Raw genomic sequence first — 17,847 nt, 5'->3', positions numbered from 1 at the left:
CCAGAAGGAGTGTGTAACACCGTAAATTTTCAAACAAATTTTTCGTTTTAAAATCACATGATTCTCATAACACATTTCATAAAAATCTCATTAGTTTAATTTACAAAACACAACTCCATAATTGTTTGATTAATAATCCAGGATCCTCAAAACATAACTCTTTCTCTGGTGTGTACAATCAAGCCGTGCCTTCCCGCGATTCTGAGAAAACCTGAAACACATATCACATAACACGGTAAGCACGAAGCTTAGTGAGTTCCCCAAAATACTACACACACACATCTCATTAGCCACTCGAGGTTATATCACTGTAAGACCCTTCGGTCAATGTGTCTCAGTGGGACCCTCCAGTCCCACGGTTCGTTGGACCCTCTGGTCCTGTCTGTAAAGCTCCGCATTGCATAAATCACAAAGACATAACGCACAGCACAAAACATAAGCTAGGATAACATAATACTCAATGTAAGCACGTAAGACCCTCAGGTCACACATAAGTACCACTCTAGGTAAAGTATAGTGAGAAGACTCACCTTGCAAGTAGCAAGCAATCATCCTCGAACTCGAATCTCGAACTAGCTACTGCCTAATACATAGGATAAATATCTCTAATTAATACTCGATTCTCGATTCTCAATAACCAAATGTTATTCTTCTCTCTCTAACTCTTGAATTGGGTAAAAGACCATTTTACCCCTCCATGGTCTCCATTACTCATGTTGATCAAACCCTAAAGTCAATAGAAGTCAAACTCGATTCAACAGTCCATGTTTGACCCGACTCGCCGAGTGCACTAATGCGACTCGTCGAGTCCACTCGTTCCTCATAAGTCTCGTGAAGGTCTAGCTCGTCGAGTTAACCCCTAACTCGCCGAGCTATTGCATGGTCCAGCTCATCGGGACAAACCCTAACCGACTCGTCGATTCATTTCATGGACTCGGCGAGTCCCTTCGATCTGATTTCTCATTCAGACGATTTAAGGTAGATCTATCACTCCAAACACTAGATCTACTATCCTAAGGCTCGATTGTCACGTAAAGCTTCGATCTTTACGCTCATGCATGATGGTTTTGCTCCAATCTACCAATACATGTTCTCACAAGGTGTTAAACACCATACTCCTCTCATGGATGGATAAAGTTGGGACCTTTGGGCTCTAGGGACCTCACAAGGTCCAGATCTGAGGTTTAAACCTCTTGATAACTTAGTATTCTTGAAGTCCCAAATATTATGTGATGAAAACCCTAACTTCTCAAACTCATGAGATCCAACTAATAAGATGAGAAAGGTGTAGACTTTATACCTTCTACAGAAGCTCCAGGTGAAGAAATGCTAGATCCCATATCCTCTTCTTGTTCCTTGCTTGTTGCTCACTCCTTTCCTTTCAAAGATTCACCAAAAACACTTGATATTAGCTCAAGCACTCTCTCTTATCTTCAATGGCCGCTAAGGGTTTCACACAGGAGAGTTGGGCAGCTGGTGAGGTGCATTTGATGTTATAAGTCTCCTTAAATAGGCCCCAACCCCGGGAATTTAGGGTTTCCTCGCATAGCACCAACTCGGCGAGTCGGCACACTGACTCGTCGAGTCAGCTCATTAAACCCACGCGGATGACTCGACTCTACTCGACGAGTTGGACTCTCAACTCGTCGAGTCGCTCCATAAATCTCAGAATTTACCCTTACAATGATATATCTAAAAATCCGGATGTTACAGAGTGACAAAACTTCTTTTGGTTCCACTCGAAGAGGAGCCATCAAGGGACTTTCCATTGGTACCCTTCGAAGGGTTCTTCCTCTTCTTCCCTTTACCTTGCCCGATTGCCAAGACAGGGGCCGTGGTAGGAGTATGAGTGGTAACAACCGATTTACCTTTAAGACCACTTTCGGCGGTCTTCAAAAGTCCTTGAAGTTTGCTGAGTGTAACTTCCTCCTTGTTCATGTGATATGTCTTTCGGAATTTATCATAACACGAAGATAAGGAGTGCAAAATGATGTCAATTGCCAACTCCTCGGGGAAGTTCACATTAAATTTCAGCAAACGGTCCACATACCTTTGAATTTTCTATAAGTGGCCCGTGATGGGTTCACCATCCTTCATCCAGGTTGTTATCATAGAGGAGATTATGTCATACCTCTCTTGACGAGCACTTTGATGGTAGTAGTCCATCAAGTCCTGGTGCATCTCAAAAGGGTAATAGTCCTCATAGGACTTTTGGAGCTCGGCTGTCATCGTGGACAACATGATACATGACACTTTGGTGACATCTCTCTCATGAGTCCGAAATTCAGCGATCTCCTCAGGAGTAGCAGACGACTCATCAAGTTCCTTAAGCTCCTTGTCGAGGACATATTCCTTGTCCTCGTAACGAGTGACCATCCTGATGTTCCGGATCCAATCCATAAAGTGGAACCATCAAAGATGACTCTCCCACAAAGGTTCATGAGAGAGAAGGGGCCGGTAGGGTTTGAGCCAGAAGCAGCATTGTTGGAAGATATCTGAAAAGAAAGAAGGACAAGTTTTGATTAGATATAAAGATATTCCTTAATAAGACACCCAAATGTAATATTAAGGCTAGAACCCAACACAATATTTTATAACTTAGAAGAAGGATGCCGTAATCCAAGTTATAAAATATTTGAAGGTAGGTGAATGACGATTCACCAATTTCCACCATGAAACACGAAATAAACTATTAGGTTTTAATTGGTTTTGAAACTCCTAGATTCTTTTGAGATTCATTGAACTTTTCAATGGCATGTTTCAATCTCGATTATGCCCTTCAGGTTCTGTGACTGGGATGCCGAGGATCACAGAACAAGGTGTGAATTAACCATGCAAATTACTTGGTACTCTTAATGTTTATCACCTAACCGATGTGTCGGTTAACCACACGCGCTCCACCAATCTATGATAAACCTCAAGCCACCCTTTGCCTACCTTGTTAAGTCCAGGTTAGTATGCTGGTTAACCACACACACTCCACTAACGACTTAGGCAAAGTGCAAAGTGTAATTTCATGGGTTGGCCCCATATTCACATTTTCCTAAAGTCAATAAGATTGGGAATTTATAAAAACATTTAGTTACTTTATAACCATCATACTTTTAATGAGGATTAAAGTCATTGTCCTACCCGTTCGACTAATGACCCTCCACCAGTCAAGGAAGCGGTGGGTGAGAGTGGACACCCATTAAGCTGCCATTTTATAGGCAACAACCTTATACCCCCCTTATAGAGCGGCTTCGTGAATGAGGCCTACTAACGGTTAAACGACTTGATCGTATACATATATATTATTAACTTATAATACTATAAAGTATAAGGGTTGAATTTTAACTTTTAAAATTCTAGGGGTTGGAACTAAAATTTTTTAAAGTGACTTTACATGTTCCAAAACTTGAGGGCAAGTTTTGTAACTATTCAAAACTTTTCAACTTCATAACTTATGAGTTAATGGTTCATAAAAGGAAGACTCTTCATTTTATGTAACTTATGTGTTCTTAAATGGACTTTAAAAGAAGTGACTCTTGGTAATCCATAACTTGAGGACAAATTATGGATTCCATTAAAACACATAGTGATCAAGAATTAACTAACAAACAATTTGCAAATAATTCCTATGATCTAACAAAACTCATAAGCATATGAACATCCATATCAACAATTTCAAAAATCATATAAATACATATAAAACTTGAAATTTTGATAATAACCATTGTAAATGGATTAGCATAATCATTACCACATCAAAAACATGTTTTACAAGTCCAAAACAGTTTAGGGTAATGATTCTAGTCCATTTCCAGCAGCAAAACTCGAAAAACTTCACTCAGGGCCTCCTACTCGTCGAGTGCATGAACCTAGTCGACGAGTAGGATGAATATATGCATGGACTCGGTGAGTTCACTTAGCAGAATGCAGATTTTTTGAGTTTCTTCAACAATTTGCATCAAGTATCAAGAAAACAAACCAGTCTCTGATACCACTGAAGGGTTTTGAGCATTCTAACACTCCTAAGGTGTACATGCAACCCTAGAAACCTTGGATCTATGTTTTACTAAGATACATGCAAATTTGATTTTCCAAGGTTCTTAACCTAATTAGCATGGCATGGGGAACTTTAAAACATAAAAGCTAGTAGGAGAACATACCTTTCTTGTTGCTTGGATTCCTTGAGAACCTTGTGAGCCTAGCACCTCAAATGTGATGCCTCAAATGTTTCACAGAACACCACAACTCTTGGAATAACTTTGAGAGAAGTACACTATCACTCAAAATCGGCTAGCCCTCTTGTTCTACACATAGTGCCGATTTTGGTAGCCCATGGGGTCCTTTTATAGTTATGTCACAAGTAGGGTTACAACATGTAAACCCTAATTGACATGGCTTTTTCATATTCCATGATCCATGGGTTTATAACCTCCATGGACTATCCATGGAGCACTCTATGGGTTTTAGCCCAATTCATATAAACCATGGATCATTAGCCCACTATAAAAGAATGGATGATTGACACAATCAACCCCATATATTTAATTAGTCTCCTTTTGATCACCAAATTAATTCTAAATTAATTATTGATCAATACTAATTAAATAATATTATTAATATATTAGAACTTATAATATATTAATAAACCTTAAGTGTCATTTCTCTCATTTTGTCTATCCAAGTGTTGCAATGCCAAGCAACCCAAATGGACCATGCCAACCGGGTCAAGTACATTCCAGAAATAGTTATGAACTTAGACACCTAATCCAACAAGTACAAGGGGTGTCACAACGTGAGGATGGCATTCCTCGACTGTTTTGGACTTATTAGGTCGATGTGACTAGTGTTGTGGGACTTTTGAGTGTGGATTGACTTTGACTTTAACCGTTGACTTTGACCAAGTTTGACATAAGGGTATTTTGTGTATTTTGAGTTGTAATTGAAAATTGGTCCCTATTTGATGGATAGGTGACCGGTACAGCGATATTTGGAGCTGTGTCCTGTTCAACGATATTTTCAAACTGAGAGGTGAGTTTCTTCACTATACTTGTGGGTCGAAGGCACCAATGCCAGCCCATCGGGTTATGTATCATGGTATAGAGGATGTTGCTATGCGGTAGTGATAGTTAGATTTTCCTGTTTGTTTGTTGATTGGTCATATGATTATTTGTTTGTTGGATATATGTTTATCTGTTATGTATATGTCGACATAGTATGGTTCAGTTGAGATAGTACTACTTTATGCGGTAGCCAACAAAACCGGGAGCAAGCCAGACATAAGTTGTGTGTAACGCCTGGTTTCTGATATGAATTTATTTTCCAATTATTTATATTTTTTTGGAGGACTCGGCGAGTTGGAAGTCTCAACTCGGCATGTCGAATGGTTTTTGGCCGTGAAGTTTAATGAGTCAACTCGGCGAGTTGAGGTGCCTCAACTCGACGAGTTGGCGGATGGGAAGGAAACGCTAATTTTTAGGGTTTTGCACCCTATTTAAAGGCCTTAAGTCCCTTAGTTGGCCTCCTTACCAGACTCCTCTATCCAGAAACCCTAAAATCAAGCATTTACTTCCATTCTTGAGTGTGTGAGCTTGGGGACAGCCTTAAGTGTTCATTTTTGGTGCATGTTGAAGGAGCTAAGGAATTAGGAGTGGATTGGCTTGAGGAAGCAGTTTTGGATCCAAAATCTCTAGCTCATTTGTCAAGTTTTTGAGGTATCAAGTTCTCACCTTGCTTAATAGTTGCTTAGATCTCTTCTTGGGTTAGATTGTATGCTTTTAGCCAGGTTTGGGTGGATGATGGGGGTGTAGGACGCCCCAAGTGTTTATTCTTTCAGATCTGAATCTTCATGAGCTCTTTTGGAATAAAGGTGCCAACTTTATGTTGTTGAGGGCTTCATGCATTCATTAGGTCCTTCTTATGGCCTCTTTTGGAGCATTTGAGCCTCTCCTAGTCATGCATGAGTGTAAAGTTGGAAACTTTACGTGTCCATTCAGCTTTAAGGGCCATATCTGTTGTTTGGGGATATGCCTTTGGCGATTAAGTGCTTAATGATTGAGCCCTCAACCTTTTAAGCCTAGGGTTTGGGTTTTAAACCCATTTTGATGGTTCCTAGGGGTGAAGTTGGAAACTTTACCCTTCTAGATGCCCTTTTGGTTGAGATCTGAGTTGCGAAGCTCTTAGTTTCGATAATGTCGGCTTAATGGATTAATATGTTGGGTTTCTGACGAACTCGACGAGTTTATTGATAAAATCGGCGATTTGGATCAGTTTCTTCCCGACTTTGCAGATTAATGGAGAAATTCGGCGAGTTAAAGGACAACTCAGCGAGTTGGGTCAACTCGGGCCATTGACTTTGACCTTTGACTTTAGTCTTTGACCAAGTTTGAACTATATGGGAATTTTGGGCATTTTAAGTTGTATTTAAGGAAATCGTTTCTGTTTAGGGGTTGAGTAGAGCTGATATTTGGAGCCGGGATTTATTCAGCTATCTTTCAGCCTTCGAGGTGAGTTTCCTCACTGGATTAGCGGGTCTAAGGCACCAAGGCCGATCCTCGTTTGTTAGGTTCTTGTACTTGTTGTCAGTGTGATACTTGTACGTGCTTGTATATGTATGCCTGTTGGGCGGGGCCCGTATCTCATTATTATCCGAGTGTGGGAAGGGCCCGTATCTCATCGTTATCCGAGTGTGGGCGAGGCTCGTATCTCATTGGGCGGGGCTCGTTACTCGAGTGTGGGCGGGGCCCGTATCTCACAGAGTGTGGGCGGGGGCTGTATCTCATTATTGCATGATATGTACGGTATGTGGTAGTTTGGGGAACTCACTAAGCTTTGTGCTTACTATTTTCAGTTTATGTTTTAGGTACTTCCGATTGCAAAGGGAAGAGTTTGGGTTGACTGCATCGCATACACCATTGAGATTCCACATATGATGTTTTACTCTGATTTTGTGACATTGATACATTGGTTTCTATTTGAGATATTTGGATGATATTGGAAATACTATTTTATCTTTTATTAAAAAATGAATTTTTTTTGGGATCATATTTTGGGATGTTTCACTGTGGGCCTGAAGGCCAAGCCAAACTTATGATGTGGGCTTAAGAGCAAACCATATATGAGCTGTGGGCCTGAAAGACAAGCCAGAATCATACTGTGGGCTCAGGGTTAATCCAATATGTTAGCTGTGGACCTAGTATATGTTGTTATATGTTGTGTGTTGGTACTTTAGGGGATCTCACTAAGCTATGGCTTACAGTTTCAGTTTATTGTTTTAGGTACTTCTGATTATCGTTGGAAAGCGAAGACGTGATCGTGCACATCTTCCTGTTTTTATGACATCGGATCTTGGGATACTCTGATTTTGAATAATACTTTGGAAAAATGGATTTGTAAACACTTTATAGATGAAATGGGTTGTTTTTGAAAATTTTATATTTTTAATATTTTTTAGATGTTACAAGTTGGTATCAGAGCCTTGGTTTGAGTGAATTGTGTGAACATTCATGTGAATCCAGGCTTAACTTGGGGAACTGTAAAAGTTTAAAAATTGTTTTCAAACGTAACCAAGGAAGGATGCGATGTGTACGATCAGTCGGAGCAAGAAAATATACCCCAAGTTACCACACTATTATTTGATATGATGTTTAGAACAACATACTAATGATAGGCTAGGGACATTTAGGAATTACATGATAGAATTGCCCGATGTAGGATGCATGATAACCTAGGGTTACTTCTTGTATGAAATTGACATCATTACTATAGTTGCTTAGTGTATGCATTATAATTGTACATAACTAAGATTTTATAGCCTGAGAATGGTTGGTTTAGCCTTATTTCTTGTTCCTTGTTTGGTCATAGGCTTAGGGTAGAATCAAGTATTCGATTGTCTATAAGATCAAATGTTATGAATAATTAGCATACGCGAGTGTTGCAGGGTTGGTGGAGGTTGTTGGATTAGGTGTCTAAGCCCATAACTATTTTGGTATGTACTTGACCCGATTATGAGCATGGTCCTTTTGGGTTGCCTTCACCATAGCAACTGATAGGATGAATTAAGGAGAAAGAGGATTAATTATGATTTATTAATATATTATGTGAATAATATATTAAAAGAGAAATCATATTGTTTAATTGATATTAGTCAATAATTAATTAAGAATTAATTTTGTGGCTAAAAGAGATTAATTAAATAAAGGGGACTGATATTGCAATTATATGATAATTGCAAATTGGGCTATGGATTCCTAAAGGAAAGGGCATTGGACAAAATCTATGGGAAGCCCATATGATTTTCGTCCAAGGGCTTTCTAGAGGGACTCCATGGATTGCCTAAGCCCTAAGCAGAGAATTAGGGTTTCACCTGAAACCCTAACAGCCCTCACAACTATATAAGGACCCCTAAGGCTCCCAAAAACATGGCTAACCTTCTAAGAGAAACCCTAGGACGTTTTTGGTGCCTCCTCCCTCTCTCCTTGTTCATCCTGTTGCTTATGGTGTTTGTAACTCCATTAGAGGTGCAACATTCGAGGCACTAGGCTTTCAGAAGTCAATTACAAGAAGGATTCAGATTGTTATTGCAACATAACAATCAAAGTAAGATCTAAACTCTATTCTTTTGTCAATTTCAATTATTGTATGCTAGAATTAGGGTTTATGAGCTTTGGATGATTATTGCATGTATATTAGACAAACTAGATCTAAAGCTTTAAGGTTTGCATGTACACCATAGGATTAATGTAGTGCTCAAAACCCATCAGTGGTATCAGAGCCTAGGTGGTTTTTCTATTGTATTTGATGCTATGCTTAATTTTTCAAAGCTGAAAATTTTCGTTTTTTTTTATTCTGTCTGATTCCACGACGTGGAATAGCCTTCTATGAAACGGAATGGGATCTGACGAAAATTTTCGGGATTTTGGCTAAGATTGGATTTGGATGATTACCATAAATTGTTTTTCTAATAAAAAATTTGTTTTATCTGTTATGGTAATGCATATCTTAATCAAATTAGAAGATAATTATCAAACTATAAGATAATTATTAGTTTATATGATAAATATAATTATTTGTATTATTTGATGTGAATTATCTTTCCATAAATTGAATTAGGTAAAACTTAGATAATGGTAAAATTATATGATTATTTTAATTATTTTAAATTTGATCTAGAAGGTTTTGAAAAGTTTCAAAACTTGCCCTCAAGTTTTGGAATTTAAAATTTGATTAAAATGTTTTAATTTTGAAATATTAAATTCTAAAACCATAGTGTTTTTAAAATTTAAAATTACACCCTCATGGATTTTATTAATTAATTAATTAAGTGTTTTAATTAAAAGACAACTAATAAATCCATAGATAAGTTTAAATTTAATTTATTAAAAGATTAAACCATTATTATTTTAAATGTATAAAATACACCCTTATACTATATAAAATTAAAAGTCTAATATATTATATATTTATAAGTAAAAAGTCAGTCTTACCGTTAGTAGCCTTATTCACGAAGCTGGTCTATAAGGGGTGTTTAAGGAAGTGGTCTGTAAAATGACTGCCATTGAGTATCCACTCTTACCCACCGCACTCTTGACTAGTGGAGGGTCGTTAGCCGAACGGGTAGGATAGGACACAACCTTCCATTATAAGTATAATGAAGTACGAAGTAACTAAACATTCTTAAAAATTCCCAAATCTTAGTTACTTTAGGAAAAATGTGGAGTTGGTGCTAATCCATGAAATTGCACATTGCACCTTGTTGGTCGTTAGTGGAGCATGTGTGGTTAACCGGCATACTAATATGGGACCAATGAAGGATGACGATGGGTAGTTTGATGTTTATCATAGTTCAATGGAGCGTGTATGGTTAACCGACACATTGATTAGGTGATTTGTAACATCAAGAGTACCAAGCTAAATTGCATGGTTATCCACACCTTGTTTGTGATCCTCGGCATCCCAGTTACAAACTTGAAGGGCACAATCGAGATTTAAACATGCCATTGAAAGGTTCAATGAAACTCAAAAGATCTAGGAGTTTCAATTCATTTAAAACTTAAATTTCCTTTTCGTTTTTCATGGTGGAAATTGGTAAATCGTCATTTACCTGCCTTCAAATGTTCTGCAACTGGATTACGGCATCCCTCTTCCAAGTTGTAGAATATTGTGTTGGGTCCTAGCCTTAATATCTCATTTGGGTGTTTTATTAAGGACTCAATCAACTGACTTAAATTCTCTCCCTTTTGTAGATGTATGATTCTAACTATGGTCTTCCCAAATCCCTTGGAACAAGCTTTCCACATGAAGATGATATTCCACGATTTGATCAAGGAACAAGAGATCATTATTCACTTCCTCCACCTCCTCCTATTGTTCTCACTGACCCACAAGTTCAAAGGCTTGAAAAGTTCGAGCTCACTCAAGCCCTTTTGGCAAGTAAACGCGAAGATGGAAAGTTTGTGTGTGCACACGTCTTAGAGATGAAGTCACACATTGACAGGTTGGGTATGTTGGGTATTGTTGTCTCTAAGGAACTGGCTGTTGACTGGGTTCTTAAGTCGCTTCCTGAATCATATAGTGAGTTCGTTAAAGAGTACTATATGATGGACCATGACGTGACCCTCATTGATCTCACCTATTTGCTTATTGCTGCTGAATCAGCAATGATTTGGCGCACTGGTCAAGCAAATTTTTCTGGTGAATCAGCGTCCCAAACTTCCATGGACATTGAAAATGGCGACATTGGAAGTCTAGAAATGGTAAATTATGAGATATTTCCTTGTGTCATTCCCAAAGAGTCCATTTGTTTCTACTGCCAAGAGAAGGGGCATTGGTTACGAAGCTGCCCTGATTACCTGAGAGATCTAAGAGATGGGAGAGTCAAGATGTATGGCTCTGCTTCAGGTAAAATCCACTATCTAACTCTGTTAAGTTCCTATTTTAGATTCTTAATACATGATGCGATAAGATTACATTTTGATGTTTTGTAGGATCGAAGAAGAATGAAGCTTAAAAGAAAGAAGTGAGCTGAATCTGGTCATGAAGAAATGAATTTCGATCGCATGATTCAAAGATCGGATTTTTGAGTTGCTACTTTAGAGTTCGGATAGATTGCTAAATAATATTTACATAGTTTTCATTTGTAATCGCATTGTAAGGACAAGATTTTTCCGCAATAAAATAAATTTTGATTTTGTATTATTTATGTTTCCTTGCAATGGATTTTATGAAAATTGGTGTTTGAATGTTTCTATTGTTAGCAATATTGTGAATGGATTTGATTCTTAATTATGTTATTTGTGGTAATGTCAAGATTTTGCCAAATAAGGAAAGGTTCTCATCGCCCAAGTTTCAATTGGACAAAAACTTTGAATCATGCAACCGATATTGTGTGATGAATGAAAACCTTCGTATTTGGGAAATCAAGACTAATATCTTGTTCACATAAGAATGTGAGTCAAGTGAAGGACTAGGAGATCGGGTACATTTGGTTGTGCGCTGGTCGAGTCCACCACAAAGAACAATAAAAATTATTCGTCATGATTTGCTAAAAGTTTAGTAAATATGGTTATACTTAAAAGATTAAGTATGATTCTGAATCATTGGAAAAGTTTCAATGAATAGCAGAACGAATAAGAAGAATCAATTAGGCAGAAAGATAAAAGTTTCTCCAATCTGAAAAGATGGGAGAGTACTTAAGTATCGTCTTTTGTGATTAACTTAGTGATTATGAAACCATGTCACAATTGATACTGTAAGGACACCTTAGTACACGAGTATGGCTAAGAAGAGGGATAAGAAATTATTGAAATGGTTAAATCAAAAAGTGAATCATACTTCGTTCCAAAATCAAGTCTTAGAGTCGTACTCCAAGATTGTGATTTGAGTGACATCATCTCAAGAAGGTTTATAACACACTCATCAAATGTGGACTAGAAATTGTCTTCTTGTTCCTGTATATTTGAAATTGGTAAATTGTGATGTCGTGGATAAGACAAAGATCAACTAAAACCAATTGTGTGTAGTGTTTGCCTTGATAAAGGACCTACACTAACTCTTGAATATTTGTTTTGTCAAGGAATGTTTCTTGACAAGAGAATCTTATATGTCAAGAGGTCAGTGGGAGTCTAAATGATCTTGAAAAGTTTCAAGAACTAATCAAGGGTAAACCCATTGTTAATCACTAGCACACGACTTGAGGTTTATAACCTATCGTGATTGACATAGTTTTGTTTCTGTGCCATTCCAAATTAAGTCAACTATGCATATGAGTTCTATGAGTTCTCAATTGATTCCATAGAGGCAAGGCACCCTGATCAATGGAAAGTACATTGATAAGTAGGGGTGAGCTGCTAAAATACTTGGAAGCAATGGTGGGACCCTTGATGGCAAGAAATTAAGAATGAACAAGTTCTGTCCATAAGAGTTTGGATTTATCACAAACATTATCTTATGATTATGGTTATGACATATTCACATGGATAGGAACACATACACCATAAAATCTAAGTGTCATAAGGTTTCTATCTACTTCATGAAAATGATTGTCAGGAAACGCTTTCACTGGGAAGATTTTAAGGAGATAGTGATTGTGTAAATTGCATTCTCAAATTCGATTATGATTACGACATCCCTCTTCATAGTTCGAATTGTGAGATTTGGCAATTAGTTTGAACAATTAAGATTTATTGCTATAAGTTCTGAAATTATTTAGACATGCATTTGAGCTTTCTAAAGGGTGTATGAGCTTAGATAAAAGTTTATCGAAGCGTCTCGTATCAGAAATATGAACCTTGGTTAAGAAAGTCAATAAGTATTGATTTCTAGAAGTTCAACTGTTTTCAGAGTACATGTCAAAGCTAGTGGGAGCATAAGTGTTATGCTAGTAATTAAATAATCATCATGTTAGTTGGAGCATGATTATTCTAAGTATTGCAAGTTAGCAATATTAATTATAGGAAACAAAGGTTTCACTTTGCAAAGTTGCAGGGGTTGAAAGGTTGTTTTGCTATAATTAAGGGAGAGAATATTATACTTCATTTCAATCTAAAAGCTTAGATCGAGAAATTTTAATAAAATTTAGTCAAAAGATATATATGGATGTTATGTTGAAAAGATTCAACATATGGGAATACTATATATGGAAATATTATAGCAAGAAACTGGTAAAGTATCACGTTTTTCATGAATCGTATCGCATACGCTTCTGGTATAGGATCGATTGCATATACTGTAATATTTGATCGTTCTGATTTTCCAAATGCCTAAGGCATTAAGAGGGAAAAAGGACTAGAACTAAATATGACTGAAATTAATTAAACAACTGTCAAGAACAATCTGAGGTTCGCCGAGGATTGGTCACTTGTGGGCAGTTGGAAGTAGAGTATTGGTTGGAACATATCGACATTATTATGAATAGATATGATTCTATTTAGAACGAGTTGTCATATGGCAAATATGGAAATGTTTCCATAGATGGGAGTTGGATATCAAGAATCTATGTCTAGATTAGAAACTTTTATGCAAGAAGGATGTTCAAAGGAATGCACTTTGAATGTGAGACTTCATATCTATGGAATTGCCTTGTAACAATCTCCAATATAGCACTTTCTAATTTCATTGACAAAGTCTTGGTGACTTTGGCACTATGACATTACGAAAGGATCGTTGCATAAAATGTTAGAATCTAACATATTCTAATAGTGGCAAGAATTTGGTATTCTTACACTAGTGATAAGGATTAAGAATTGCGAAATGAGAATCATTAGAAATGTTTTCAATTGATCTATTTCACAAAGAAATGACTGTAGGTAAACATAGTGTGCATGCTTAGAGCATGGGACAACTATTGTTATAATTCAAGTAATAAGTTGATTATCCGAAACATTATACAATGAATAATGTGTAATCAATATGGTGACTAAATAAAAGGTGTTTTATTTATACTCACAAATTTGAGACCATATTGGATTCGATTATTCTTGTGTTTCACTTTGCATGTTTTGACTTCCCGAATAATAAGATTATTCAAACCACCCGCAGTCGATAAATACTTTGGAAGTAGGTATTGAAGTTAGACTGTCGTGAATTGGTTTGTAGACTATCTAAAGTGTATTAGACATAGCAAAAGTTTGCTACAACATTCATGAGTGCTTTTGAATTAAGATTTGAGCATTGGATTAAACCCACGCTCACATGAATCACTTCATGGATTTTATCATGAGTGATTAGTGAGACGATAATATCTTATATTCTTGAAACCGAGACGTGTGAGTTATAGTTTACAATTCGGTGCACATTGATAATATATAAACGCACTAGTAACTTGGTGTTATAAAACATATTGTTGTGTGTGATTTGATGAGTAAGTACAAGCGAGTATCTGAGTCTAAGTTTATCCGTTCCTTTTATCCAAAGTTGGATAAAAGCGATATCTGTGGGCCCCTCGATGATTTAGTGATGACACCCCAAAGTGCTTGGCCAAGCCAGGACTGATTTGATTTGTTCAGTTAGTCAGTCGTCATAAATCGGAAATCGGTAAACAAACCTTGGACAGAGAGAATGATTATAATCCATGTCTCAGTTCATACGATATCTAGAATGGAGGAATATATGATCCCTTATCTAAAGGACACACTTTTGATAAAATCAGAGTTGACAGCGCCTTTTGAAAGCTACGATTGCTGATCAGGTTCTGAAGTCGTACTTGCAAATAGTTATTAGACTTATCCAAGTGGGAGACTGTTGGATTAGGTGTCTAAGCCCATAACTACTTTGGTATGTACTTGACCCGATTATGAGCATGGTCGTTTTGGGTTGCCTTCACCATAGCAACTGATAGGATGAATTAAGGAGAAAGATGATTAATTATGATTTATTAATATATTATGTGAATAATATATTAAAAGAGAAATCATATTGTTTAATTAATATTAGTCAATAATTAATTAAGAATTAATTTTGTGGCTAAAAGAGATTAATTAAATAAAGGGGATTGATATTGCAATTATATGATAGTTACAAATTGGGTTATGGATTCCTAAAGGAAAGGGCATTGGACAAAATCTATGGGAAGCCCATATGATTTTCGTCCAAGGGCTTTCTAGAGGGACTCCATGGATTGCGTAAGGCCTAAGTAGAGAATTAGGGTTTCACCTGAAACCCTAGCAGCCCTCACAACTATATAAGGACCCCTAAGGCTCCCAAAAACGTGGTTAACCTTCTAAGAAAAACCCTAGGACGTTTTTGGTGCCTCCTCCCTCTCTCCTTGTTCATCCTGTTGCTTATGGTGTTTGTAACTCCATTAGAGGTGCAACATTTGAGGCACTAGGCTTTCAGAAGTCAATTACAAGAAGGATTCAGATTGTTATTGCAACATAACAATCAAAGTAAGATCTAAACTCTATTCTTTTGTCAATTTCGATTATTGTATGCTAGAATTAGGGTTTATGAGCTTTGGGTGATTATTGCATGTATATTAGACAAACTAGATCCAAAGCTTTAGGGTTTGCATGTACACCATATGATTGATGTAGTGCTCAAAACCCATCAGAAGTTTCATGGATGAGTGTATATAGGGGCATCCGACCAGATGAGAGATGTTTAGCCACTCTCGAGAGAGTGAGGATATGATGTATGTGTATCCTAGTTTTTGTATTTGTTTTAGGTGGTTGTGATGTTCCTTGAGACAAATATAGGTATGTGTGGAAGGTAGTATGGGCACGTACTACTGAAAGCACAAGACCTGTACGCGTAGCAAGGAAGTCATAAACCCTAAGGGTTTAGTCTCATCTATTGATCGTATCTATGTGTATTGTGGCATTTTGTTACATATTCTGGTTTATTTTCAGTATGGTGTTTACGAGAGGATCTGGTTCCGGGTCTGGAGCGAGTGGCCAAGATAGGCCAAGGTTGATTAATGTCAGATTAAAAAAACCCTAAGCTAAGAAATGTCAAATAACCCATTTTCTTCATGCATGGAGTAAAGAGAGTTTTTGCATACACTACTTTCTCCACCAAATCACTAGATATGAACATTAATCATAAACCAAAGCTCATGGAGTTCTTCAAACTCCATGGAGCAAGTCACAAAGGGACCGAATCTCATTAAAATGGACCAAAACACAAATTCCTCACATATCTAATGAAGGAACACAATAAAGCTTGGATATTTAAGGATTACCAAGGTCTAGAAGTGGAGAGAGAGATGAATACTTCCAAAGCAAAGCTTATTTGAACAACCTTCCTTGTTTCTTAAACTCAAGAGCACCAAAAGATCATAAAAAGAGTACCAAAATGGATTTAGGATAGAGGATGAGCTCCAAACACATGGAGGCTAGGGTTTTATTAGAGGTGTTTTAGAGGAGGTGGAGGCTGAAAATAACGAAGTTCTTTAAATACCCCAAAACCCCTAAAAAACGTGCAACCCACTTGGTCGGGAGCGCCCGACGCTCATTAAAGGGTGCTTCACGCTTTTTCCATAAATTCCAAATTTTCAGATTTTCGGATTCAACTTCAAACATTTGGATTAATGTGTTTAAGCCAATAACCAAATTAATATATTCTTAAATTAGAAGCAAAGTCCTTTTTGGATCACCCTCAAAACTAGTATTTGGATAGAATGACTTTTGAAGGAAAATGTTGAATTGCTAATTTATTATATGATTAATAAATTGTAATAAATAGTTTATTAATGTATTATATAATTAATATATTAATATGAAATAATAATAATAATTAATTTGAAATTAATTAAAAACTAATTGAATTAATTAAAAGTGCAGGTTTTGTTTGGTTATTTATTGAAAGTTGAAGCAGGAAAGTTCTAGAACCCCATGGGATGGGGGTGAACGAAATTTGGATAGGAATGACCTAGAAATTTCGTTCATGAGGTTTAAGAGTAGAAGTTAAGGCAACTTGATTATTATATTAATTAATCTGGGCTTTATCCTAAAAAATCTAGCTTTGGCCTCAAGTTTCCTTTAACTATATAAACCCCTCCCTCGCTCTCATTATTTCGTCCACTCCTTCTTGCCTTCATAGAGCCAAAATTTTGCTCAAGCCTTCTCTCTCCTCAAGTATTCTTGCTACTAGGGTTTTGGATCAAGCCATTAGAGGCATCCATTTCTTTGGTGCTAGCTTTCCAAGATCTAGAAGAATGATTCTACTTTGATTATTTACAATAATAATCAAAAGGTATGTAACCCTGATTTTATATGAATTTCAATTTCATAGCCTCTCTCATATGGTTTCTTGATATTCATAGTTAGTTGCTATCAATAGAGAAAACATAAATCTTTTCTAGGTTCCATGTGAACTTAAGGGTTTAAGTGTTTTTCTGCCACATGTAATTTTTGTTTATAACCTAGAAAACTGTAACGCCCGTAGATCCGGGCTAGTCAATTTAGAGATAAAAGGGGTCGAAAATGAATTTTCGACAAAAGATTATTTAGAATAAATAATCTTAACCAAGTTGTAGAATATGTCGCAAGGGTTCCGTACATATAAAGAACGCCGAAATCCGAGTTATAACGAAGAAGTTATGGTCCGTCGAAGTTTTATGTCAAAACCGGCACGGCACCGGGACACGTAAATAGTGAATTTACGATAGAGGAATTTTTAGCCTTAGTGATCTAAAAAAAGTTGTAGTATATGTTAAACCGAGAACATACAAAAAAAGAACGCCCAAATCTGACTTCGTATGAGGAAGTTACGATTTTTCTAAGATTTGGCATAGAGTGCACGACCCGAAACTCGAATTTTAGTTCGAACGGTTTTTGGCTTAAGTAACCTAAATGAGAGTTGAAGGTCTCATTAATAGGAACTCAACGGTAAAAAGACAGACGAAAACGGAGTCCATATGAA

Source organism: Lactuca virosa, chromosome 7 (assembly GCF_052849685.1).
Source record: "Lactuca virosa cultivar CGN04683 chromosome 7, Lactuca_virosa_CGN04683_v6, whole genome shotgun sequence".
NCBI lineage: Eukaryota > Viridiplantae > Streptophyta > Magnoliopsida > Asterales > Asteraceae > Lactuca > Lactuca virosa.
Note: the sequence above shows the minus strand (reverse complement) of the source record.